The sequence below is a fragment of the Nannospalax galili genome, unplaced genomic scaffold, assembly GCF_000622305.1.
Source record: "Nannospalax galili isolate Female #2095 unplaced genomic scaffold, S.galili_v1.0 scaffold305, whole genome shotgun sequence".
Lineage (NCBI taxonomy): Eukaryota > Metazoa > Chordata > Mammalia > Rodentia > Spalacidae > Nannospalax > Nannospalax galili.
Window position 1 is genome coordinate 3,414,822 of NW_008356258.1, and position 26,269 is coordinate 3,441,090.

The 26,269-nt window shown below is 40.3% G+C and overlaps 1 protein-coding gene across 4 annotated transcripts in view; it reads left to right on the plus strand.

The window, feature by feature from the left end:
- The first annotated feature begins 3,572 nt into the window (after positions 1–3,572).
- Arfip1 (ADP ribosylation factor interacting protein 1) overlaps positions 3,573–26,269 on the plus strand; it is a 90,901-nt gene continuing 68,204 nt past the window's right edge. Inside the window, exon 1 of one of the 4 annotated variants that reach the window (XM_017803539.2) lies at positions 3,573–3,718. The gene's annotated coding sequence lies outside the window, so the exon portion shown is untranslated. Of the gene's footprint in view, positions 3,839–26,269 lie in introns of all 4 variants that reach the window. The other 3 variants (XM_008854264.3, XM_008854263.3, XM_017803540.2) reach the window with 3 other exon arrangements.

Sequence of the window (26,269 nt, forward strand, 5' to 3'; positions counted from 1 at the left end):
ATATATATAAAATCTATGTATATAGAGGAGGGGAGGGGGAGGAGGGAGAGGAAGAGAGAGGGAACTAGGAGTCAAGGCAGGCTGTCTTCCCGTTCAGAGTTTCTGGGTGGCACCTGTTCTCCTCTTGTCAGCACTTTACAGCTTTCTGTAGAAGCTCAATCACTTCCCAAACTGAAGAAAGAATTCACTTTTTGTCTTTCATAACTAGACAAATACTATGTCTACTTAATCGCACCCATACACTACTCTATATAGTAGTAGTTGCTGGCATTCTGGAATTTTCCTGGTGTGCAGCAGATATTTCTGTGACCCAAGAAGTGGTAGTTTCCTGCTGGTTGTAAAAGAATAAAATGAATCCAAGTTTAGTCTGCCACAAAGGATCATAGGGTGGTCAATGAGATTGCTCAGTGCGTAAAGGTGCTTGACACACAAACCTAATTCCATCTCTGGTTAAAAAACTGTTTTTTAAAAAGGATCAGGAGAAACAGATAAGCAGAGGCAGACAAAATCTGGGGTTTAAATCATGGGTTGTGGGGCTGTGGGATTAAAGAGGTGGAAAAAATGAATTCCCACAGCGAGGACCAAAAATGGGTTTCTTTTTTCTTTTTCTTTTCTGAGACAGGATCTTAGTATGTAGTCCTGGCTGGTCTAAAACTCCGTGTGTACACCAGGTTGATCTTGAACTCACCTCTCTCTGCCTTCCAAATGCTGGTATTAAAAATATGTCCCATCATATCTGGAAAAAAATGGGTTTCTAATGGAAGCAGTAGCTGTGCTCAATTATAAAGGGTGAACAGGGATGTGATAGGAAAGGAGAGATGTGAAAACACTCCTGCAGATAAGATTAGACAGTGAAACAAGGAAGAGGGAAATGACAGGGCAGTGTGGAGCCTACTAAGCAGTTATGTAATCACACCCTTGTGGATCAATTGATATGGTCAGTAGCCAGCTAAATGAGCACTCTCTCTAGATATACAGAGTGCTGATTTGCTTCACTATACACTTTATATACCAGAAAGCAAGACCTGGGACAGACCTTGGCAAGCCTTGAATGCTATGGTAGGGGATTTGAATTTATTCAGAATGCCAAGGCCAACCAGAGGTTTGAGTGGAAAAGTAATATTAAAGTAATATGATGTTTCCCCTGTTTTCACAATAAAAGCATTAAAGGACTCTCCTGCTTAGAGTCTTAATATCACTAAGCTCATCAAGTGTAATTTACAACATAACTGAATAAAGTTGTACAGGTACCTGCTATCAAGCCTTTTTAAAGTAATAAGTCCTACTAACTTGCACTGTACACCTTTACTTTGCACCCTACCTATCTGGAGGCTTAATATGTTCAATTATTCAGCACTGAGTATTATAGGAATATCTGTGAGCCTCTCCTAGCATATAAGTTTCAGTATTTGTTAACATATAGTTTCCTATTTTATTTTTACTAATTATAATCATAGAATTTTCTTCATAACATTAAATGTTATCCTTCAAGCCAGATGTGGTGGTTTACGCCTATAATCTCAACTCTCAAGGAGAAAGAGAGAGGGAGAGGCAGAGGTAAAGAGGAAATATTGTCCTAAATCCAAAGAACACTAGCTTCTGCTCACATCATTCCAAAGAATGTACAGAAGTTTTTGCAATTTTCCATCACCAGCTGAAGTAGCTTTCAGTGTTTTCTTAGGGTGGGTCCACATTTGTATTTCCCTTGGGGCCGTAGAAATCATGCAAACATCAATCCCATTATATCCTTGTTTATCATAATACTGTGAATGAGGATTAATCATGTACAGTACCAGACCCTCACTGGACTAATGAATGCTTGGAATAACCAACCAACAGCATCTTCATCAAGGAGAAATTAACATTAGCTTCAAGCAGTTCCAAGTTCATTAGAATCAACATCAAAACCCTCAGGAGTTGCCAAAGAAACTATCCTGCTAAGGGGAAATAAGCAAAGCAAGATGCTAAATATCCCCAAACTGCATACAGCATCAGGAATTCTTATGAAGATGCCCAGCTCTGTTAAGCACTTATTTTACCACACCATTCAAACACAGCTGGACATTACTAGATCTTTTTCAAGTCACTCTTCAGAGACCCTGAGAATAACATTTGCACTTAGCTAAAGTTTTGTAACTACTCAGTTCCTACACAATAAGAACAGTAGTTAGCACTAGATTAATAATGGCGAAGACTAAAGAGGATGGCACCTAGCAGAAAAATTAGGAAGGGAAGTGTTCTCTATACAAGATTTATGTTTGGGGATGTCAATACTGTTTCTGCTGGAGATCTAAAACAATACTGTTACATCTGAAACACGTGTAGTGTCACAGGTATTTACTATTCATAAGGCTGGTGAAGATATCTGTAAAGGAATATTTTACTATACTGAAACTCCTTGGAAATGTGCTGTGTGCACCTTGTCATTAAAAATTGTCAGCTAGCAGGGCATAGTGTCATAGTAACGCAGGCCTTTTGATCCCAGCACTTGAGAGGCAGAGGCAAACTCTGAGTTTGAGGCCAGCCTGGTTTGCACCGCCAATTCTAGGCCAGTCAGGACAACATAGTGAGAACCTGCCACCAAAAAAAAAAAAAAAAGTCAGATAATGCTTTCGACAAGCGAAGCGAAGTAAGAATGAAAATCAGCATCCAACGCTGTCAAAGATAAAGTAACTGACAGTTTGACGCAATACCTGTGTGGATGGACTAACTGCACGCACCGCAGGTAAATAAATTCAGTTAGGCCAAGCACCATTGAGAGTAACTTTTCTGAAGGAATAGGGCAAATACCTTCCTGCAGGTTCTCGAAGTACAAGTAGTAGTAAATAACTAAGAGCTCTGAGAGAGGGGACAGGGTGGTGATCTACTCAAGTAACCGGGACGGGGGCAAAGAAAGCAGAGCTCGGTCATGTGCAAAACAAAAAAGTACTACGGGTCCACTGTCAGAGAGCGAGCCGAGCAGGAGAGCTCAGAAACAGCACCATGGCGAGCTCACGAATGCGGGGCGCTGGGGTCCGGTCTTTCTGCAAAGACGCTGCACGAGCGCGGTGGCCGGAGCGGGACTGTGCAGCGCAGCAACTGGGGAAGCGAGGGGGAAGGCTCCGGCTGTCTGCAGCTTTCTCTGCACTTGCGCTCCATCCCTCCCGCGTCCCTCCCGCGCCGCTGGAATAACCTTCTCCGAGCTCTCGGGTGGCTAAGCTTGGGCTCCTCGGCGGTGGCTTGGCGGAGTTACGGCCACCTCCTTCCTCCGGGCTGCGGCGGACGCCGGACGCTGGGGCAGGGAAGGCGTGGGAAGAGGACTGGGGATGCCCGGAGCCCCGCGCGCGGCAAGCTAGGGATGCCGCGCCCGCCCCCGGAGCCCGGCAAGCTCCTCCCTGCCCCAGCCACAGCCAGGTTACCCCGGCAACGGCCGCCGCGGAGCCCCGGATGTGGTTGCTAGGGCCGCGGTGGGGGCGGGATCGGAGGCGGGGCGAGCGGAGTCCCGGGGGAGGCGCGCTCACACCACCGAGACGTGGCGGCGTCCAGCTCGGTTTCAGGAGAGAGAGGCCGTCCCAGGGCCCAGGACCCCGCTACTTCCGGTCTCCTCACTTCCGGCTCCGAAGCTCCGGGTGCTGGCGCCGGAGGCCGGGTGGAGAGGTCGTGGCTGCTGGTGTCCTCCGCGGTTGGTCGGTGGGAACCTGTGACAGCTGCAGCTGCTCCCCGCCCCCGGGCGGCCGAGGTGGGTGGGGGAGGGGACGCTGGAGAGGCTCCGGGTCGCACTTCCGCTCGCTTCTGCCCGGGGCCGAGGCGATTCCCGAGGGCCGGCGACCGTGCTGCGCGCCTCCCGGCGGACCGACAGGTGAGGGCGGAGCCGCGGGCGGGAAGGATGGCTGGAGGTGGCCAGCACTGTGCCTCCGGCTTCCCCGCCTTGGACTGGTTCCCAGGCACATCCATCCCTAGTACGTGTCACGTCAGCCTTCTGTCCCGCTGACTGTGTCCCAGAGTCCAGGGGCGGCACCCTCCGGGCCCTGCAGGCTCTGGGGGGGACGGTTTCAGAGTCCAGGTGGGCTCTGTGCGGCTCGGCCGCCTCCAGCTTTGCTGTCGCACCTTCCTCCTCCTCCCGCGTGCGCCCCCCACTTCCTCTCTCCCGCTACGAGGGGAAGGGAGGGAGCGACAGTCCCTCGCAGAAGTGGCCTGACCCTGGTGCGGGGAGGAGCCCTGGCGGCCGAGTGTCCCCAGCCTGTGCGCCGCTGAGGGCGGCCAAGGAATGCTGGAGTCTGGAGAAGGAAATCGTGGCCCTGTGCTCGGCTCCCTTCTTCTGCCAAGTTCCTGCTGTTTACGTGTCTAGGAAAGGGAAAGCTCTTTTTCTTTTTCCTTTGTAGACTTTCCCCCTGTTATTGCTTCCTTTGCTTTGTTCTTATCTTCCTCTTGAGTCCTGTGATCTCAAAAAGTTTGTACTTTACACTCCCTGCAGCTCTTGTTTGAGGATTTCGCTTTCTCGTTCCTCCTGTATTGCCTCTGAAGTATACTTACTCAGTTCTTTATTTGATAAGAAAAGGAATTGTAGGACTTTTCATCCACCTGTGCATTCACCGCTGCAAGGGTGTGTTAACGTTTCCCGGTTTCTTGATAAAGGTGCACTGGATTGATGACATTGATCAGCCCTCCGTGGAGGCTGCAGCAATTGGTTGTCCACTGCAGCTCTTTTCAAGTACTGCCGATTCTTATTTTGGGGGCTGTTTTAATTACACTCGCTTTTGTCCAGTTTTTCTTTATTTGCTTTGGTTTTTGTTCCTGTTCAATGTGACCAAGACTCCTAACCACAAAGTCTAACACTCATTACCTGGGAAAACAGAATATTTCCACTCCTATATTCTGGATTAAAGTTTCTGCCTCAGCTACTTTGGTTCTGTTTGTTTTTTGAGACAAGGTCTCCCTGTAGCCCCAGCTGGCCTGGAACTCTATGTGTAGTCCAGGCTGGCCTCAAACTCACAGAGATCTGCAGGGATCAAAGGTATGCATCACCACACCCAGCTAAATTTTTAATTAATTAATTTATATGTATGTGTGTTTTACCTACAATGTATGTAAGTGCACCACATGCATGCAAGGCCCAGGGAGGTCAGAAAAGAGCATCGGATCCCCTGGAACTGGAGTTATTGGTGGGTGTTAGATTCCATGTGGGTATTGGGACTAGAACCCAGGTCTTCTTCAAGAACAGCAGTGCTCTTAACCCCTGAGCCATCTCACCAGCCCATCCTTTTTTAAAAGATATTTTATTTATCTATTTATTTTTAATTAATTTCTTTCTTTTCTTTTCTTTTTCTTTTCTCTTCCCTTCTCTTCTCTTCTCTTCTCTTCTCTTCTCTTCTCTTCTCTTCTTTTCTTTTCTTTTCTTTTCTTTCGAGACAGGGTCTCCCTGTAGCCCCAACTGGCCTGGAACTCATTATGTAGACCCGACTGTCCTTAAACTTACAGAGATCCTCCTGCCTCTGCCTCTCGAGTGCTGGGATCCAAGCATGTGCCACCATGCCCAGCCTAAGATACTTTATTTTTATTTTATGTGTGTGTGTGTGTGTTGCCTGCATGTATGTACGTTCACCTGTGCCATGCAATGCCCATGGAGGTCAGAAGAGGGTGTCAGAACCCCCTGGAACTGGAGTTATAGATGGTTGTTAGTTGCCACGTGGGTGCTGGGATTCGAATCTGACTCCTCTGCAAGAGCAGCCAGTGCTTTTAACTGCCGAGCCATCTCTCCAGCCCTCTAGCCTATCCTTTTTGAAAATGATAAATTAATTTTCTTGAATTAAGACTAGCCTCAATCCTGCATTAGGACCTCAGTCTAGGCTTCAGTGATTTTTCAGGGTTCTCTTTATCACTACCCCTAAAATTATGTGCAAAGTTTTGTATGAGTGTTTCTGTTTCTTCTGGGGACAAATGTGCATTCTTTCACTAAATTCTCGGAAGACATATATAACATGCAGCCAGATTAAAAACCACTGCTTAGACAGTGTCTAGTTGAAGTCAACAGAAACAGTTTATTTGTGGAACTGTTATTTTCCCAAACTGCAAATGACTTATTTGGGGGCTGAGGAGAGTGGTATGCAGGGATTACAGTGTGGTACTGAAATCTCTACTTCAGACCAGTATTTCTAAATTCCTTCCTGGACTTATAGAAGGAACTGACACTGCCAACTTAGTTCCTGATTTGTGGTTTTGAGGTTTATTTTTAGGGATAGCAGGCAGTGCCCATTGCTTTGCCTGTGCAGCGGGTTTTCACATTGATGGGTTTATTACTATTTAATATAAATTAAGCATTACCAACCCACCGGAAACACCTCAGAATGAAACATTGAAACACAGACACAGACATACACACGCACACACACACACACACACACACAGAATTGTTTCTTAGGAGCTTTTCAAGCTTAATGTAAATCTTAGAGTATGTATTTATTTACTGATTTGGTTATATAGTGTTTGTTGATTGGAAGTTGAAGTTCTAAAGTTTAAAAACTTGTTTTATACAGTGTTAGAAAGTTAGTGTGGTCTGTACACCTTTGGTCTAAAGTAACCAGTTTCTTCCATTCATAAATAACTTTCCTCAGTGTAGCATCCAAATTTTAGGAGAGCAGTCAATTAGCTTAGTAAAGAAAAAATTATGTTAAACTAGTTTCCTTGTAAGGTAAGGACTTAATTAAGCCAATTATATTTGTTTGCTTCCTATGTGCATAATGCTAAGTGCTTTACACAACTATCCCCCCAGCTCCATTTTTATAGGTGAAGAGACCGAAACTAAAGGGCCATCAGAAGTTAAAATAATCTGCTCAGATTAACACTAGGTGGAACCAGGATTTTATCATAGGTATGTGACTGTAGATAGCTTCTACAATACTTACAGTATAAACTTTTTGGAATGAGTTGGAGTTATATCATCTGATTTTCTATCAGATATTAAGAAATGATCTTTTCCTCTGTTACTCTTTAGGAGATGAACACCTACTTGAATGTCATATTGAAATGTATGACAGAAAGTGAATTTGAAGGCCTATAGAGTAGTAGCTGGTAGGTTTTTCTCGTGGAAGTAGATATAAATTTGCTTCTCTCTCTGTCTCTCTGTCTCTGTGTCTCTATCTCTGTCTCTCTCTATGTCTCTGTGTCTCTGTGTGTATCTCTGTCTCTCTGTGTCTCTGTCTCTCTGTCTCTGTCTCTCTGTCTCTTATCTCTCTGTGTCTCTGTCTCTCTGTGTCTCTCTGTTTCTGTCTCTCTGTGTCTCTCTGTGTCTCTCTCTCTGTCTCTCTGTGTCTCTCTCTGTCTCTCTCTCTGTCTCTCAGTCTCTCTCTCTCTCTCTCTCTCTCTCTCTCTCTCTCTCTGTGTCTCTCTCTGTCTCTCTCTCTGTCTCTCAGTCTCTCTCTCTCTCTCTCTCTCTCTCTCTCTCTCTCTCTGTGTCCATGTATTCTCTTTTATTCCTTTACTGTTCTTCCATATCTTATTCCCCTTTCCTCCATTTCTCGTAAACTTTTACAATGGTCATTAGCAGGTATTGTAGTTCATTAGTGGTTGGACTTGGAAGAAAGAGTATGCAGTCTCTTTTCTTTTTATTTTTAAAAAAATTTTTTTTATGTATATGAGTAAGTGCACCCTGTACATGCAATGGTTTTAGTGGCTTCTCAGAAGAGGGTATTGGATCCCCAGGAACTGGAGTTACAGCCAGCATGTGGGTTCTGGGAACAGAACTGGGGTCCCCTGCAAGAACCAGTGCTCTTAACCACTGAGCCATCGCTCCAGCCCATGGTCTCTTTATGTACTACTTTTTCTCCGTTAGCAAACGTACTTATTTAGGTGAATACTGTTCCGAGTCTGCTTTGGAATTCTGTTACTATTGACAGTTTATATCTAGGTATGGTAAAGTTGAAGGTTCTTTCCTGGCTTTGTCAGTTTACTCATTAGAATCTGAATAATTGTTTGCTTTGTTTGTTTCTTTTATTAATTCATCTTTCTATCTTCAGTTGTGCTGGGGATTGAACTCAGGGCATTGCACATGTTAAGCAGATGCCCTGCCACTGAGCTATGTCCCCAGTCTACAATAACTCATTATTAGAAAAAATCACATTCTCTTGCAGAAGACAAAACTTTTCAGAGTATTTTGGGCTCTGTAAATAAAACTGGTAATTGCTCAAGTCTTCTGTGAAGATGTGTTTTTTTATCCCCTTTACTGTCTATGAGGTTTTATTTGTTTATGTGTGTGTCCGTGATCATGTGTGTAGGTGCACATGGGTTCATTGTGACATTTTCATACATCAATCATTGTACTTGTTCATATCCAATCCCACTTCCCTTCTCCATCACTTCTTTCCCCTTTGCTGAATATTCTTCAGAATTTTTAAATTTGTGTGTGTGTGCGCGCGTGCGTGCGTGCATGCGCGCATACGCACTCATGGCGTGTGTACTCCTGCATGTACCGTGGCACTTGGTGGAGTCAGAGGAAACTTTTGGGAGTCCATTCTCTCCTTCCACCATGTGGGTTCTGGGTATCAAATGCAGGTTGTCAGGCTTGGCAGAAAATACCTTTATCTGAGCTGTCTTGCCTGCCTTATACTGTATATTCTTGAAACACAATTTCAAATCATAAGCAGATGAAATGGAAATTTCTTGTACTTTCCAGTCGCCCATATCCCCAGGCCTGAGGTACCTTCCCAATTAATTCAGAATGTAATGGAGGATCAAATGAAATATATGAGGATGCTAAACCTCTCCAGTTCATGTGCCTCTAACCATATGTGCCTGTTTAAGTTAGTTGAAGTCAAATTATATAAAAAAGTTTACTTTCTCTGTTGTACCAGCCACCTGTCAGGGCCCAGTGGGCACTTGTGACTGGTGCTTGCCTTTTAGGACAGTACAGTACATTTCTAACAACATTTTTCCAGCTCCTCTAAAACTTTGAACTGTTGTACATGGTAGCATAATTAGTATATTATGGAACCATTTGAAAATTTTGTTTCCCCATGGCGCTTAACAGTTTTATTTTAGCTGATGAAGTAGAGCTGTGTTCTCCACTTTTTAACCAAATCCAGATGGTCAAAGTCTAATGTTTTTCTTGCATACTTGGGGGTTATATGGTTAGCTCCTTTTCTAGGCTGAAGCTGTCAGCTTTTCTAAGAGCATGTGCTTTCTGCTGCCCTTTACCTCTAGATCTGTACATCTTGCTGTTGACACCCTCTCTCAGGTACCTTATAGATGTCTCAAAGATTTCCTCTCTAACCTTCCAACATGTTGTTTCTCTTTCTTCCTGTTGCAGTGAGTGGTCACATATCTGTCAGCATAAAATCTCAAAAGTGTGGAATGATCCTTACATCCTCTCCCTGATAATGTCAAATGTGTCAGTAGATTTTATGACTCTTTCTTTCTAATGGTTCTTGAATGTACTCTTCCTGCTCCCACTGTCTCCTTGTCTAAAGCTTGTATAAGAGCCTCCCCTTTTTTTGAGACAGGTTGTTCCTATAGCCCTAGCTGGCCTGGAACTTGCTCTGTAGACCAGGTTGTCTTGGTTTCACAGAGATCTGCCTGCCTCTGCTTCCCAAGTGTGGGGGTTAAATGAGTGTGCCACCATGCCAGGCTCCAGTAGACTCCGTTTTGTCTGCTTTTGGCTCCTCTAATCTGTTACTCATCTTGAGCAGAAATTTCTTTTGAAACATGCTCTTTGTTGCTCTCTCCCCTAGTCCTTTTGTGACTTTCCATTGCTTTTAGAGTAAAAATAAAAGTCTTTAACAGAGATAGAATTCTTCAGCCTCGTCTTGTGTCATGTTCTGTGAAACTCCACTCACGCTAGCCTCCTTGGTCCTTTACAAATGTTTTATTACATTTTTTATTTATGGTTATGTGTGTGTGTTCTTGTTTGTCTTTAAGTGCACTATGTGTGTGCCTGTGTCCACAGAAGCCAGAAGAGGGTGTCAGAACCCCTGGAGATGGACTTAGAGGTGGTTATGAGCCTCTCGGTATGGGCACTGGGAATGGAATCCACGTCCTCTGCAAGAGCAGCTGGTGTTCTTAATCACTGAGCTGTCTCTCCTTATGTATGTATTTATTTATCTATTTATTTTTATGGGTTTTTTTTTGTTGTTGTTGTTTTTGTCTTTTTGTCATCTTTTGAGACAGGGAGACAGGGTCTTCCTGTAGCTTCAGCTGGCCTGGACCTCACTATGTAGACCAGGCTGGCCTTGAACTCACAAAGATCCACCTGCCTCTGTCTCCGAGTGCTAGGATCCAAAGGCGTGTATCATCATGCCCGGTTATCTATCTATCTATCTATCTATCTATCTATCTATCTATCTATCTATCTATCTATCTATCTATCTATCTATCTATCTATCTATCTATCTATCTATCTATCTATCTATCTATCTATCTATCTATCTATCTATCTATCTATCTATCTATCTATCTATCTATCTATCTATCTATCTATCTATCTATCTATCTATCTATCTATCTATCTATCTATCTATCTATCTATCTATCTATCTATCTACTATCATCTATCTATCATCTATCTATCATCTATCTATCATCTATCATCTATCTACCTATCTATCTATCATCTATCTACCATCTATCTATCTATCTATCTATCATCTATCTATCATCTATCTATCATCTATTATGTGTGTGCTGGTGCACATGCCAGGACACATATGTGAAGGTTCTCTCCCACCACGCCAGTCGGGGATTGGTGGAACTCAGATCTTGTCTCTGCAGCAGCCCCCTTACTCACTCAGCTTCTCACGCTTTGGCTGCTGTGCTCTCCTGTTTCTACGGTTTTTTCACATGTGTTCTCTTTGTCAGAACCATTCTTTCTTTTTGTTCACCTTAGCTCTTAGCTTCTAGTCATCCTTCGTATCTCAGCTGAATGAAGTTTTGCTTAAAATATTCTAAACTCCCAGAATAAAGTAATGACATCTATACATTTTCACAGTTGTAAATTACATTTATTTATTTGATTGCAAGATTGCTTTCTTTTTAAAGGCCTACAGACTCCAAGACGGTAGAGAGAAATCTTGTTTTCAGTTTTTGGCTCCTTATTGAATCCCTAGGACCTAGTTTAGAATCTTGACACCAAAATACTGGCTCATTAAATTTGTAAGTTTGTGGAATTAAACATTTCAGATCATAGGCTTTTGTAATACAAGATTTTGAATATGAATTGTTATACATATAATAGTTAAATTGCAGACCAAATTTCTGGTTTCTTAAACACACAGCAAAAAATTATTAATAGTTATATAAAAGTAACTGAATATTCTTAGGTTATTTATAATGAACTTTTATTTGTGGAAGGTTAAATTTACAGAATTACTGTAGAGTTAATATAGAGGTACTCAAATATTCCAGACTCAGCTTCCCTATTATTGACACACTTCATCAGTATGACACTAAAATCCATATTTATTCACACTGCCTCAGTTTCCCCTTACGTCCTTTTTCTGTTCCAGAAATTCATTCAGCCATCAGGTCTTCTCTTGAGTTTGACAGTTTTCAGATTTCCATATTTGACAAGTTGACAATTTTGCCAATGACTAAGGCCCCTTTTATATCCTTCTACAGATGTTTATGTAATGTTTTTCTTTTTTTAATATTTTATTATTAGTTTTATTTTATGTGTATGAGTGTATTGCCTGCATGTATGTGAGTGCACCCGTGTAGTGCAGTGCCGCGGAGGTCAGAAGAGGGCTTCGGATTCCCCTGGAACTGGAGTTAAGGACAGTTCGTAGTGCCATGTGGGTGCTGGGAATCGAACCCGGGTCTACTGCAAGAGCAGTCAGTGATCTTAACTGCTGTGCCATCTCTCCAGCCCCGTGATGTTTTTCTTATCAGTAGCCTGAGTCTTGTGCTTTTGGGAGAAAGACCACAGAGAGAAAGAGGCATTCTAGTCACCCTCTATCCAAAGCACATACTGTCAATATGACTGCTCTCTTGATGCTAACCTTGATTACTGTCAACCTAGCTCGACGTGTGTCAGGTTTGTCCACTGTAGATTTACACTTTTTACCCATTTCCCTGTGAATATTGCCCTTTATAAAAGAAAATCTCTCTGTAGTGCACAGTTGGAGAGTGGAAAATTGTGCTCTACTTCCTTAAGGGGAGGAATGTTTATATAAGCTTTCTGGAAATAATTTGTAAGGGAGATTTTTCTCTTCTCCCCCATTTACTGATTTATTCATGTGTGTGGTGGGGGCGGGGGTGGTATTTGAGCCAGAGTCTTCTGTAGTCCCAGCTGACTTGGAACTCTATGTAGACCAGGCTAGCCTCAATCTCACAGTGATTGCCTGCCTCTGCCTCCTGAGTGCTGGAATTAAAAGAATGTACCACCATGCCCAACCATTTATAGCAATTAAAAATATTTATTATTATTATTACTACTGGTTTGGGGTTTTTTTAAGACAGTGTCTCCCTGTAGCCCCGAGTGGCCTGGAACTTACTATGTAGACCAAGCTGGCCTTGATCTCACAGAGATCTGCCTTCCTCTGCCTCCCCAGTGCTGGGACTATAGGTGTGGGCCACCATGCCCAGCTAAAAATGCATATTTTATGTGTATGAATGTATGGTGGCATGCATGTAGGTGCACCATGTGTATGCAGTGCCCACAGAGGCCAGAAGAGGGCATCAAATCACCTGGAACTGGAATTACAGATGGTTGGTATGAATATTTTTCTATGCGATGATCTGTATCTGTATTAAGCTGTACACTTACAGTATTTACCATTAGCTCTTTTCCACTGAAAAAAAAACATTGAGGGGGTTGATTTGTTATGGTTTAGGGAACTTAGTAATGGAGTAACTTTCCAATTATCTATTACCAAGGGAGAAAAACAGTTCATATAATACCAAGTAACAACTAAGCTATTGGATCTTGGGGAAAAAAATCAGTTATAGCAAATACCAAACAGTATAGTATTGCTGGAACTTGTTTGACTTCACTACTAATGCGCTGGAACCCAGCTAAGCCATCCACGAAGAAGGGGGCCACACTGCACTGAATAATTTGGGATTTTATTTATAGCTAGTTTCTTTTTCAGAGAGTAATTTAGTTTTGAGAGTCCTATCATTTCACTTTGTGTTTGTTTTTCTATAGCACAGTCTGAAGGGGGAAAACCTTTTCCAAACAGTTAATTTTATTACCAATTTTAAAAATTGGTTATGGTGAGACCAGGCGTGGTGGCACATGCCTTTAGTCCCAATACTTGGGAGGCAGAGGCAGGCAGATCTCTCTTGAGTTGGCCAGCCTGATCTACATGCCGAGTTCCAGGTCAGCTGGGGCTACAGGGAGACCCTGTCTCAAAAAGACAGACAGACAGACAGACAGACACACACACACACACACACACACACACACACAATTGATTATGGTGGTAGAAATGGTTGTTGTTGAGTATCTGATAGGTTAACATTTCAATTTCTCTTTATAGGCATATAATTAAGAATTACTATATTTGGTCAAACCTTTTTAGTTCTGAAGTTCTAGATTGATATGTTTTTATTTTAATAAGCAACGTGAGCTTAATTTATTAGATTGTAAAAGGACTTAAAGATGTCTGTCAAAACAGTTAACCAGATAGTTGTTAATACAAAAACAAAAGTATAAGAAATTATGTATTATTTTTATTTGGTTATTCTATTTATGAAAGGGAATATAATATGTTTTGAACATGTTGTTTGATAAGACATTTTCAATTCAATGTAATTCACGTTGGACAGTAAGGAAAATTTTTTTTCTTTTAGGAAAACTGTCATAGAAAACAAAATTATTTTAAGTTATTTTGACAGGAAAACATCTATATTTTGGTTATTATTTTCAACTCTGAACATGCAAAGTTATAGAATGGAGTTGGTGTATATTTTAACTCCCATTTTTTAAAATTGTGAATTAGTCAATTCTACTTGAAAATTAATTCTAAATGTGAAGTCAAAATAAGCCTTACTTTTTTCTTACTACTTATCAGAATGAGAAAAGAAATTTCTCAAAGAAATAGAGTCACTCTTTTTTTTTGTTTTTTTTTTGTCTTTTTGAGACAGGGTCTCCCTGTAGCCTCAGCTGTCCTGGAACTCACTATGTAGACCAGGCTGGCCTTGAACCACAGAGATCTGCCTGCCTCTGCCTGCCAAGTGCTGGAATTAAAGGCATGCACCACCATGCCCAGCTAGAAATAGAGCCACTCTTTAATCTTTAGCATGGTTATCAGTATCTGGAATATCAAATTCTAAAGAAATTAAAGTCAGATCAGGGCAAGCCCAGACCTTTCTACTGTCTTCCCTTTGCACTCTGAATTTACCCCCTGTACCTCCTTGATACCATTTGTAGTGTTTCTCAAACAGTTTTGTTGTTGTTAAGTATTCCTACAAAAGATAACTCTTGAGACATTTCTTTTTGAAGACTTGCGTATTTGATTAATTATTTATTTTTCAGTTTTTGAGACAAGGTCTCTTGTAGCCTAGGGTGGCCTTGAACTTGCTATGAAGCTGAGGACGACACTGAACTCACTGATCCTCCTGCCTCCACCTCCTAAGTGCTGGCATTGCAGGTGTGAACCATGTAATGCCAGCACTTCTGGTTGAAGACTTGCATTTTATTATTTTTTTTAAATCAATAAATTTCTTTGAGGACTTGTGTATGTTGTTTTATTCAGATGAATTTTGCTTTAGATGCCATAATATACTTTATTAAGAAGAATCTAAATTCACATTTTGTATGGTATGCTGTGTCTGTCCTGCTCATGTCTCTCTTCTTTGGCCTGGGCATGTTCCATTTCAGACCTCCTGTGGTATATGAGCATGTTAGTTTAAAAAGCTCAAATAAGGATGTCTGTGTGTCTAGCAGCTCTCTTTGTAGATCTATAGTATTAAGTGTCTGAGACTTCAGACTCAGTGGTATCATAGAGACTATGAATACAGGGGTTGTGTTTTTTTGCTAGTCACAGTTTTTTGTTTCTTATTTTTGGGGACTCGGACAGATCTAGTGCCTATTACCCTCTCTTCCTAGGGTTCTAAGAAGACTCTGACTGCACTTAGGAGTTGTAGGGCATAGAATCCTCATTAGATTCTCCCACATTAAATTTTGTTTATGTCTTCCCTCTGAGTAGATTACTCTCTTCAGTTTATAGAAATCAAAGTGATTTTTTTAATTAAAAAAAAAATCTAAAGAACCCCAAAGAACTACAAATGACTTATAAGCCTCAAGTAATATTGTGTGTTTTTATAAATGCTAATTAGTAATTTGTTTTGTAGGCTGTTGTTCCTTACACTTATTAATTAATGAATACCTGTGGCTGATTATGACACACGAGCCTTAGAAATAACTGAAGACATTTTTGGCTTCAATGTAACTGGCCTGTGAGGGCCTGAACATTAGTAGTAGTTTTATAGTAGTAATTTCTTATTCTGTTTAAGATAATGTTTAAAGATAACTGAATTGTTGTAGAGATCAGAAAACGTGTATCTTTTAGAGAAGGTTGCTACTCATTGAATTCATGGCCTTGCTACTGCTAAACACACTACCACAGAGCTATGCCACCAACAGAAAATATGTGTCCTTTTTTTTTTTGGAGACATGTCTCACTAGCCTAGCCTGGCCACCTTGAACTGATGATCATCCTTTGTGCTTGCATTATAAGTGTGCGACATCACACCCCAAAATGTATATAAGCTATACAGCACAAATTATACATCACTAACTTTGTTTTTAGGTATTTAAAAGTTTTTTTAGGTTTTATGTGTGTGTGTGTCAGTGTGTGGGTATGTGTGTGCGAGTGCCAGTACCTATGGAGGCCAGAGGTATCAGATCCCTTGGAGCTGCTGATGGTGGGTGTTGGGAACTGAACTTGGGTCCTCTGCAAGAGTAGTATGTACACTGAACCATCTTTCTACCACAAGCCATTAACTTTTAAAATATCATTCCCGTGTATATTTAGTCATCTAAGTTATAAATGAACATAACTTAAAAAAAAATCTGAGATAAGAGTGCAACACTTAAAAATGCAAATAATACAGATCCCTGTAATTCTCAGGAATTTTGTTTTGTTTTCCTGTCTACCTTGATGATTTGGTCTTTTTCTAGACCATGAATGATCATGGCATAGTTTCCCAATTTGTGCTCTGTTTTTTTATGTGGAAACAGTTGGTAACTGCATTTTCACAAGGAAGAAAATAGAACCGCCTTAGCTGTCTTTCATTTTCCATTCTGCTTTGCATGGTCTCTGGAGGTTTCTTCCTCCTTCTGTTCCTGTCTCAGTGGAAGAGATTTCCTCCTATCTAAGGGTAATTCCTCTACCAGAATTTCTGTTATTAAAAAACTTTTATTCCAGTTTTAGGCTCTAGGACAGTTGCAGAATTGGTAGTGTCCTCATGTCCCTCACCCTACTTTGCCTGATGCTGACATCTTTTCCCCCATTTTTTATTTTTATTTTGTATGTATAAATGTTTTGTCTGCATGTATGTAAGTCCATCATGTACATGCAGTGCCCATGGAGGTCAGAAGAGGACATTGGATTCCCTGGAACTGGAGTGATGAATGGTTGTCAGCCATCATGTGGGTGCTGGGAATCAAACTGGGATCCTCTGCAAGAACAGCCAGTGCTCTTAACTGCTGAGCTCTCTCCATCCTCTGGTGCGGAAATCTTACGTAACTGTAATTGTCAAGAACAAGATATTAGCATTATTATAATATTGATTAAATTATAGAACTTGTTAGAATTAACTCAGGTTTTTCAACTGCCCGTTTTGTTTTAGAATTCTGGCAAAAAATCCATATTAAATTTAGTTATTTTTCCATAGTCTCTTCTATGGAAAAGTCCTTGTCTTTCATGAAAATGATACTTTTAAGAACATTTTATTATTTTTTTATGTGTATGAGTGTATTGCTTGCATGTATGTAAGTGTACCCATGTTGTGCAGTGCGGTCAGAAGAGGGTGTCAGATCCCCTGGAACTGGAGTTATAGGCGGTTAGCTGCCGTGTGGGTCCTGGGAACCTAACCTGGGTCTTCTGCAAGAGCAGCCAGTGCTCTTAACTGCTGAACCATCTCTCCAGCCCCAGAATGATGCTTTTTGACAAGTACTGCTCAGTTTTTTTTGAATGTTTAATTCATGTTTGCCCTGTTTTCATGTGATTGGTTGAGCATACACATTTTTGGCAAAAACACCATGAATATAATATATACGTCTTCCTTACTCTCTTTGTTAAGTTGGTATGCTGAATTTTTCTATTGTGAAGTTACTGCCTTTCCCTTTTTAGTTGATAGGTATGTTGTGGAGAACCATGAAAAATATGATTTCTCTCCAAAAATTTGGCCCTCTTGTTTTGTGATGGTTACCTGATAATTCTGCTTCCTATCCACCACCCCAACCCCCACCTCTGTCCCTTTTTGGAGACAAAGGTCTTACATATCCCCAGCTGTCCTAGAGCTGGCTTTGTAGCTCATGCAGCCCTCAAACTTGAGATCCTCATGCCTCAACCTCCCAAGTTATGGGGATTACAGGTGTTCACCACACACACACACACACACACACACACACACACACACACACAGGGCAGGGTGGCGGGGGAGAATTCATCATAGGTGAAGACATGCCGTGCACTCTTGCAGAAAACCAGAGGATGTCCTGCTCTGTCACTCTCTACTCCCCACACCATTCACAGGGTTAAACACAGGGTTTCTTACCAAGCTTTTTTTATGGGTGCTGGGAGTCTGACCCCAGGTCTTTGAGTTTGCACAGCAAGTGCTCTTACCTACAGAATTATCAAGTAACCATCACAAAATTAGAGGGCCAAATTTTGGGGAGAAATGAGATTTTCACAGTTCTCCACAACCATGCCATCTCTTCATCTTCCTTTTAATAATTTCTATTTTTTTCCTTTTTAAATTTATTTTTATTATTTAATTTTTTTCCGAGACAAAGTTTCCATGTAGCTCCAGCTAGCCTGGAACTCTCTATGTAGAACAGGCTAGTCTTCATCTCAGAGATCCACCTGTCTCTGTCTCTTAAGTGCTGGGATTAAAGGCATGCAATACCATGCCTGGCTTTCCTTTCTGTATTTTTAATGGCAATTCTTTTATGAGGAAGTTTCTTTTTCTCTGTTTGCTCATTTATGTATTTGTTCATATCATGGACTCATTAATACTGGCTTTCGTGTGTCTGCTTAAATCCAGCATTGTATTCGTTGTTGTTGCTCAGTTTATCCTAGCATGGTTAATTAAGGGCTCCTTCAGGTCGGCTCCTGTTTTCTTTTGATAAGCTTCCTTTTTATATTTTTTTGGAGAAAGTTTCCTTATTTTCTACCACCAGATATTCTAGGCTCATCTTCTATTTTTCTTTTCTTTTTCAGTCTTTTTGAGATAGGGTTTACTGTAGCCCCAGCAGACCTGGAACTAGCTCTGTAGACCAGACTGGCCTCAATCTCACAGAGATCCCACCTTCCAGTGCTAGGGTTAAAGGTGTGTCCCTGGCTAGTTAAAGTCAACTATTTGTCCCAAGAACCTTTGTTCTTTTTATTGGAGAATGGTGTTTAGGGACCAAGATCTGGATACTGGAATACCACTATTTCTAGGTCCCTCAGTGGACAGAGCTAGAAAACTAATGCACATATATACATCCGTATTAAAACCACAAGTTAATTTTTCCACCTCTGATTCCAGTCCAGTACTACAGGGTTCATTTTAGCATTTCTCCCTTCTTATAAGTTCTCTCTATAATGTTGTAAACTTAACTCTCGGTATCTGTGTCCATGCTGTCTCTTTTTTGAGACAGGCCTTGAACAGCTGCTATTCCTCCTGCCTCCACCTCCCCAGTGTGGAGTTACAAGTGTGTACTACCATGCCCGTGTGTATATTCTGTTCCCTTTTTTCTTAACTTTCTACTTCCTTATTTATAACACAGATTGATTTGTTAACATTTGTATGCCACTTTGAGTTACCACTCTGGTTATTAATAATTAATTTTCTTTAGAATTATTTTTTCAGGCATATTTGAATATTATTATAGTTCTAAGAGTCAGACTTAGTTTGTTGTTGTTTTTCTTTTCTTTTTTTTTTTTTTTTTTTTTTTTTTTTTTTTTTTTTTTTTTTTTTTGAGTCAGGGTTTTTTTTTATATGTAGCCCAGGCTGGCTTTGAACTCACAGAGATCCACCTGCCTCTGCCTCCCAAGTGCTTGGATTAAAGGCCTGCACCATCACATCTGACTGGAATTAGCCTTTTAAAATGTATCCAGAGGGGCTAGAGAGTTGACTCAGTGGTTAAGACTGCTTTTACAGAGGACCTGGGTTCAGTTCCCAGCACCCACATGGTGGCTAACAACTGTCCATGACTCTAGTTCCAGGGGAATCTGATACCTTCTTCTGACCTCCACAGACGTTGCATGGCACAGGTCCACTTGCATATATGTGCAATACACTCATACACATAAAATAAAAATAAAAGTAATAAATAAAATGTTTCTTTAAAATGTATCCAGAAAAGTCTCAGTCCTAGCTGATTCCTGCCAGGTCCCCTGGGCCCCTCTCTGCCCCTTTACCTGCTTCTTTCCACTCCCTTCTTAGCTGCCCCTTTGGATTAACCTTTCCCTTTCATTTTGGGTTTATGCTTACTGCATTTCATTTGTTTCATGTGTGCTTTCCTGTATCCTCCTTCATTGTTATACAGAAGGCCGACCATAGTTTGTCAGTGTGCAGTGCAACAGTCCCCCTTGTCTGCAGTATATTGGTTCTAAGACCTCTGATAGATGCCTGGAGTGTTGGATAGTACTAAACTTCACATAACATACATGATGTATTATATGCAATATACAATAATATATAACACTTTTTTTCCTGTGCATTTCTTACAGTTTAACATGTGATTTAGGCATAGTAAGATTAAGAACAAAAATAAAATAGAGCAATCATAACAAGATGCTTTAACAAAAGTTCTGTGAGTGGTCTGTTTATCTTTCAGAATATTACATTTTTACCATTTCATTCCACGTTACATCTTCTCTATGGCATGTTTTAATTGTTAATACCACTACGCTTGTGCGTTGGGTCATTTATAAGTAAAATAAGGGTTACTTGAACAGAAGCACTGTGATGCTCCAGTGGTGAATCTGCTAATAACTAAATGGATAGGCAGCAAATACAGCCTGGATGTGCTAGACCAGGGAGATTGACATCCTGGGTAGGCCAGAACAGGATAGCATTGGATAACATTACACAGTAGAGAATCACTTGCTACTTAAAACTTAAAATTGTTATTTCTGGCAAGTTTTATATAAAATTTAAGACCTCAGTTGACCACAGAAAGTGAAGCTGGATGAGATGGGATCACTTCATTTCCTGGAATCACTCCCTATCATAGCAAGTGTCTTCATCCTTTGTATTTTATTTCATTTTATTTTATTTTTTTCCACATCACAGTTGCATAGTTTCAGGATCCTGGGACACATGCAGCCAACACAAAATTATCCATTTACCTAAAGTATCATGAGATTTTTTTTTTTTTTTTTTTTGGTCTTTCTGAGAGGGTCTCCCTGTAGCCCCAGCTGTCCTGGAACTCACTATGTAGACCAAGCTGGCCTGAAGTCACAGAGATCCACCTGCCTCTGCCTCCCGAGTGCTGGGATTAAATGTGTGTGCCACGACGCCTGGCAAGATTATTTTTAAACTCAATTAAATGGTTCTTGAGCATGAACTTTGTAGACGATTATGTTGTTTCACAATGTCAAAAGGTTGGACGTGCCTGATTTAGATGTAGCATAGTTTAGTCACTAGTGTATGTATAGATATAAGTGGTTTTCAGTATTTTACAATTGCAAAGAATGCTCTAGCATATACGTTTCGTATCACTGATTGTCCTGTTCAAGGGTCGGGGGTGTCTTTCCTTCTGCTCAGTTCTCGTGTTTCTCAGTTTTTCTCATACAGGTTTTACACATTGTCTTTTTAAAATATTTTATTATTTTTATTTTATGTGTTATGAGTGTATTGCCTGCATGTATGTGAGTGCACCCGTGTCGTGCAATGCCGCGGAGGTCAGAAGAGGGCGTCAGATTCCCCTGGAATCGGAGTTAAGGACAGTTCATTGCCGCCATGTGGGTGCTGGGAATCGAACCCGGGTCCTCTGCAAGAGCACTCAGTGCTCTTAACCGCTGAGCCATCTCTCCAGCCCCACATTGCCTATTTTTTAATTTAAAAAAATGTATTTTATGTGTTTGAGTGTTTTGCCTACATGTATGTTAAGTGCACCTCTGTGTTGCAATGTCTGGGGAGGGCAGAAGAGGTGTCAGATCCCCTTGAACTGGAATTACCATCTTTTAGCCACTATGCGGGTGCTGAGAATCAAATCTGGGTCTTCTGCAATAGCAGCCAGTGCTCTTAACCATTGAGCCATCTCTCCAGACTACCACATATATATTTTTTATTTTATGTATGTATTTTCCTTGTATTCACATTAAGTGCACCCATGTTGTGTAATGCTATGGAGGCCAGAAGAGGGCAGCGGAACTGGAGTTAAGGATGGTTGTTAGCCACCATGTAGGTGCTGGAAACCAAACCTGGGCCTTCTGCAAGAACAGCCAGTGCTTCTAATTGTTGCATCATGTCTTCAGTCTACATTGCTTATTTTATTACTAAGTGCTTAATCTTTGTCACTATTATGAATGGGAATTTTCTCTGCTATTATATCTACTGATTATTGTTGTACATTACAGGCTATTGATTTTTGAGTATTTATTTTGTATCTTGCTGCTTCAATGAATTCTTTCAGTTTTGAGTTAGTTTTATTTTTTCTTTGTTTATTTTTTTCAGGCATATATTGTTTTATTTGCAAATAGAGATAAACTTTAGTATTGTTTTGGTTTCTCTTAACTGGTGGTATTGGTCAGTACCTCTAGTATAATGTTAGGTAGTAGGGGAGATAGTGAGAATGCCTTATCCCCAATCTGAGTGAGAATACCTTATCCCCAATCTTAGTGGAAATGCTTTTGTTATTTCTTTATTAAATAAGATAATGGATTATAGGGCACACACAAACATGCTGAGAGATTATCAGTTGTATTACCATTTCTTTGAGTATTTAATTTTGAGTAGGCATTAAAGTTTGTCAGCTACGCTCCATCTGGGTGTATGTACAGAAAACTCCATATCCCCTCACCCCTTAGATTTGTGAAGACATTGTATATTAATAGTTTTTCTAATTGGACCAACCCTGTACTCTTGGGATAAATCTCACTTGGTCATGTTGTGTTTTCTTAATGTGGTAATAGAGTCTCTTTGTAAAATGTAAAAATATTCCCACCAGTGTATTTCAAGAGTAAACCCATTTCTTTGCATTGTAGTTCCTATCATGGTGTCTTGTAATTCTTTGTGCATCCGTCTCCCTGATTAGACTGAGAGTGCTTTCAGAACCCAGCCTAGATTGCCATCTTCTTTTCCTTTAGTGCTTAACTAACGCTCTTTATAGTTAGTGACATCTTCCAAGTACTAGTGTACAGATTGGAAGCAGAAATAACTCATTTAGCTTTTAGCAAATGAAATCTGAGATTATGCTTCCCAGTGTTAAAGGTCCCTGAGGGTGGGAGAGGTCTGAGTTCTAATTTGGAACTTGGCTTTGTGAAGACAAAGGTAATTAACATTTTCACTTTAGCCATCTTTAACTCGGCTTTTCATCTGCCAAATCAAGTTAACAGTCTTTCCTTTTAAATTGTTTCATATCTAAGTGATTTTATGAAATTATTTTTAATTATTCTGTATAAGTGCTTTTCTGAATTAGAGTTTTTTCTTAGAATTGTTTACTGCTTGTAATCAATAGGTGTTCATATAATTGCAGATAGTTTTGTAAAACATTCTGATCAGAAATTAATTATGCTATGAAATATTTGTAAGAATGTCAGTGGGATGTTGCCACTCTAAATGAAATGTTTACTGTGTGACTAACACACTTTTAGGTATGTCTGACTGCAGCAATGACATTACAGCTCCTGGTGCATCTTAGCCAGCCTCAGAGGAAGCTAAGTCTAATGCTGAAGTGATTAAGGGTGTTTATATTGCTTTGTAAAGTCAGCCATCCAAATCAAGGTCTCACACTGTCTAGATTGACTGAGTTTGTCTAAAGGCATATCATCTATAAATCAACCCTTAACACATACAGAAACAAGGGAGAGCTTTATTCATAATACCAAATGAATTGCACTTGGCCACCCAGAATTTTAGAGTATAGCTTATTTGTCTCATCAAAATGAAAATAAACACTAAGAAGGGTTTTATTTGCTATGTATACTTGAAATACAACAGTGGTTAGAAGTTTCTAAATTTTAGTAGTAATCGTTGTCGTAAGTGGCTCCCATTTTGATTTATCTGCTCCCATAAATGTTCTATCTTTGGGTGTATATCTGAATCTAGCTAGAGAGCTTATGAAAAACTTCTGAGTTCTATGCTTTAGATTCACTGAATCTATAGTGATAGGTACAGGGCCTTATTTTTTTTCTTTTTGAAAGTTCTGTAATTGATTCTGGCATAATATCATAAGATCCACTATTGAAATGTATTAGACTAGGGAGAAAGATTAGCAGTTAATTTTTTATTGATTTCAAGTCAGGATAGCTGTTTTTTGAGGATATAACAATAACATATTATATATATGTTATTGTTATATGTATGTTGTGCTTAAAGGCTTACCAAATAGTACTTTCTGTTGTCCCATATTGATCTTTAGAATAATTCAGTTAGATAATTAAAGCAGTTCCTATTTTTCTTATTCCTCTAGTTTCAGAGAGGTGCTGACTGATCTTGAGAATTTGGTAAGGCTAGAATACAGCATGGGGCCTATTGACTTCTGTTACAATGTCTTTTTATCAGTCTGCCCTTGGTATAGGCACATTATTTCTTCAGTTAAGTCAAGATACTGTGAATCTGTGTGACAAGTGTTTGTGTTTTTGTTTTTGGTTTTTTTCTCCAGTATAGGGGATTGAACCCAGGGCCTATGCCTCTGCTAGGTAACTGCTGTACCATTGAGTTGTATTCCCAGCCCTCTGAGACATGTTGTAAAGTAAGATTTAGCACTAGTTCATTTGCTTTTAATCTAAACAAAGATGAATTCTGTTTGGAAACTATGTATTATTTGTGGAAGATCCGGGTTCTTTCTGTTCCCTTTCCCCTCCCTCCTTCCTCTCTTTCCTTCCTTCCCTTTCTTGTTTTCTTCTTTCCTCCTTTTTTTCTTTTTTTGACTGTGTCTTGCTATGTAGTCCTGGCTATCCTTGAACTTGAAATCTTCCTTCCTCGGTCTCCTGAGTTGCTGAGATATAGGTGTGCACTACTAAGCCTGATGACCTGAAAAGTCCTAGTTTAAGATAACTTGGCTGTTATTGGTTGACAAAGCAGTGTTACCATTTATTTAGTCCTGGGAAACTAGAGAATTATGTGTACCTTATATCCTTTCATACTCATTATTTTTTGGTCATTGACTGCTTATAATGTTCAGTAGTTTTGTTTTTTTCCTGCTGTCAAGCAGTTATATTTACTACTAATTTTGAAGGATTAAATTCTTAGTTTTAGTCAATTCTCCATTAGAAAAAAAAAAAAAACAAACTGAAGAATTAGGAAAAATGCAAGAGAAGCTGTAAGCATCCAGGCCTAATTGTTCTAGCTATGGCTTCAGACAAGGGAGGTCTTAGTGTACTAATTATACAGACAGGCTACGTTATCAAGACAGGCTATATTATGTTCTAACACCAAAAGTACAAATGCCTTTTGTGTCAGATGAAATTATTCAGATTTTTGCTTGCCTATAAAAAGAGAAAGCAATTCTATTAAACTCATAATTTACATACTCTGAAATACGGCCTGTTAAAATGGTGAATATACTTACCACAAAGTGTTAGTTCAGTCAGCATGGTTGAAAAGTATTAATAAACGCACTGCACGAAGTATTCTTCTTGCAACTTCCTCGTCTCCTGCCTGTCATTCTCATGTCTATGCCATGCCAGTCTTAGTGGCTAGCTCCCTGCCATTCCTTCATTCTTTCCTCAGCAGAACCCAGTACCAGTTTCAGACCCTCCACCACTCCTCCTCAAACACACCAATCTTGTTTTTGCTTTTGTTGATTCCTCTGCTTGGAAGGTTTTTACCCTGACTTTCCCATGACTCTCCCCCATTGCATTTGAGTTTCTGCTCAAACATCACATCCCCACAAAGCAGCCTTGACCAACCTAAGTTAGTACTCTTCACTACTCTTTTTGCCATGTGGCAGGAAACACTACATTATACTACAAAGTAACAGATCCATTTGACACATCTGTCTCCCTGCAATGTCTAATATGAAAGCCAGCTCCTCAGTTTGATACTCAGAACCCCACCAGTTATTCCCTTTCCATCAGTTATGCTTCTTTAGATTTGTGAAATCGAACTCTCACTGCACATACATATTTCCAGTTTTCCTCTCTGTCTTTGTTCAGGCAATGACCATCATCATCATCACATGCACAAATTCTATGCATGCTCTGATAATACAATGCCACTGTCACTAACATTCCTGGCTGACATTCTTCTGAACTGCCACATCTTTAATCTCTGCCATCCTAAAGGCTTTTTAAAATTAGTGTTCTTATTATTCATCTCTAAATTTCTATTAATCAACATGCACCTTTGATGCCAAATCTAGACTTTATTCACTAAGCCTCTGCGTTACACAAAAGAATGAAAGTATTTATATATTTTCTTTTGAGAATGAGAAGTTGTTATATAAAGTTGCTATATTGCCAGGAAGGCAGAAAAGAACTCAGAAACTCAGGCTACAACTCCAGGACAACACATATCTAACCAACTTCTTTGCTTTCTTTTGTGGTTATTTAAAAATATACTTTGTTTTCCTAGTTTCCTGTTTCTGTCTTTAAACTTTTTTTTTCTATTTTGTTTCTTAAATTCACTCATCTTTTTTCACTTTCATTTGAATTCAGATCATAGTTGTGGTCACTAATAGCTCTGTTAACCTTTCGAAGCCTCAAATGCCTAATCTGTAAATTTGGGAGGAAAACCCCAACTGCCAACAGGGTTATTTCAACACTAAATGAGATTATTATATACACAAGACCTAGGACAATGCCTAGCACCTAGCAGGCATTTTTTTTTTTTTTTTTTTTTTTTTAATTGGTCTTTTTGAGACAGGGTCTCCCTGTAGCCCCAGCTATCCTGGAACTCTCTAAGTAGACCAGGCTGGCCTTGAGCTCACAGAGATCCACCTGCCTCTGCTTCCCAAGTGCTGGGATTAAAGGTGTGC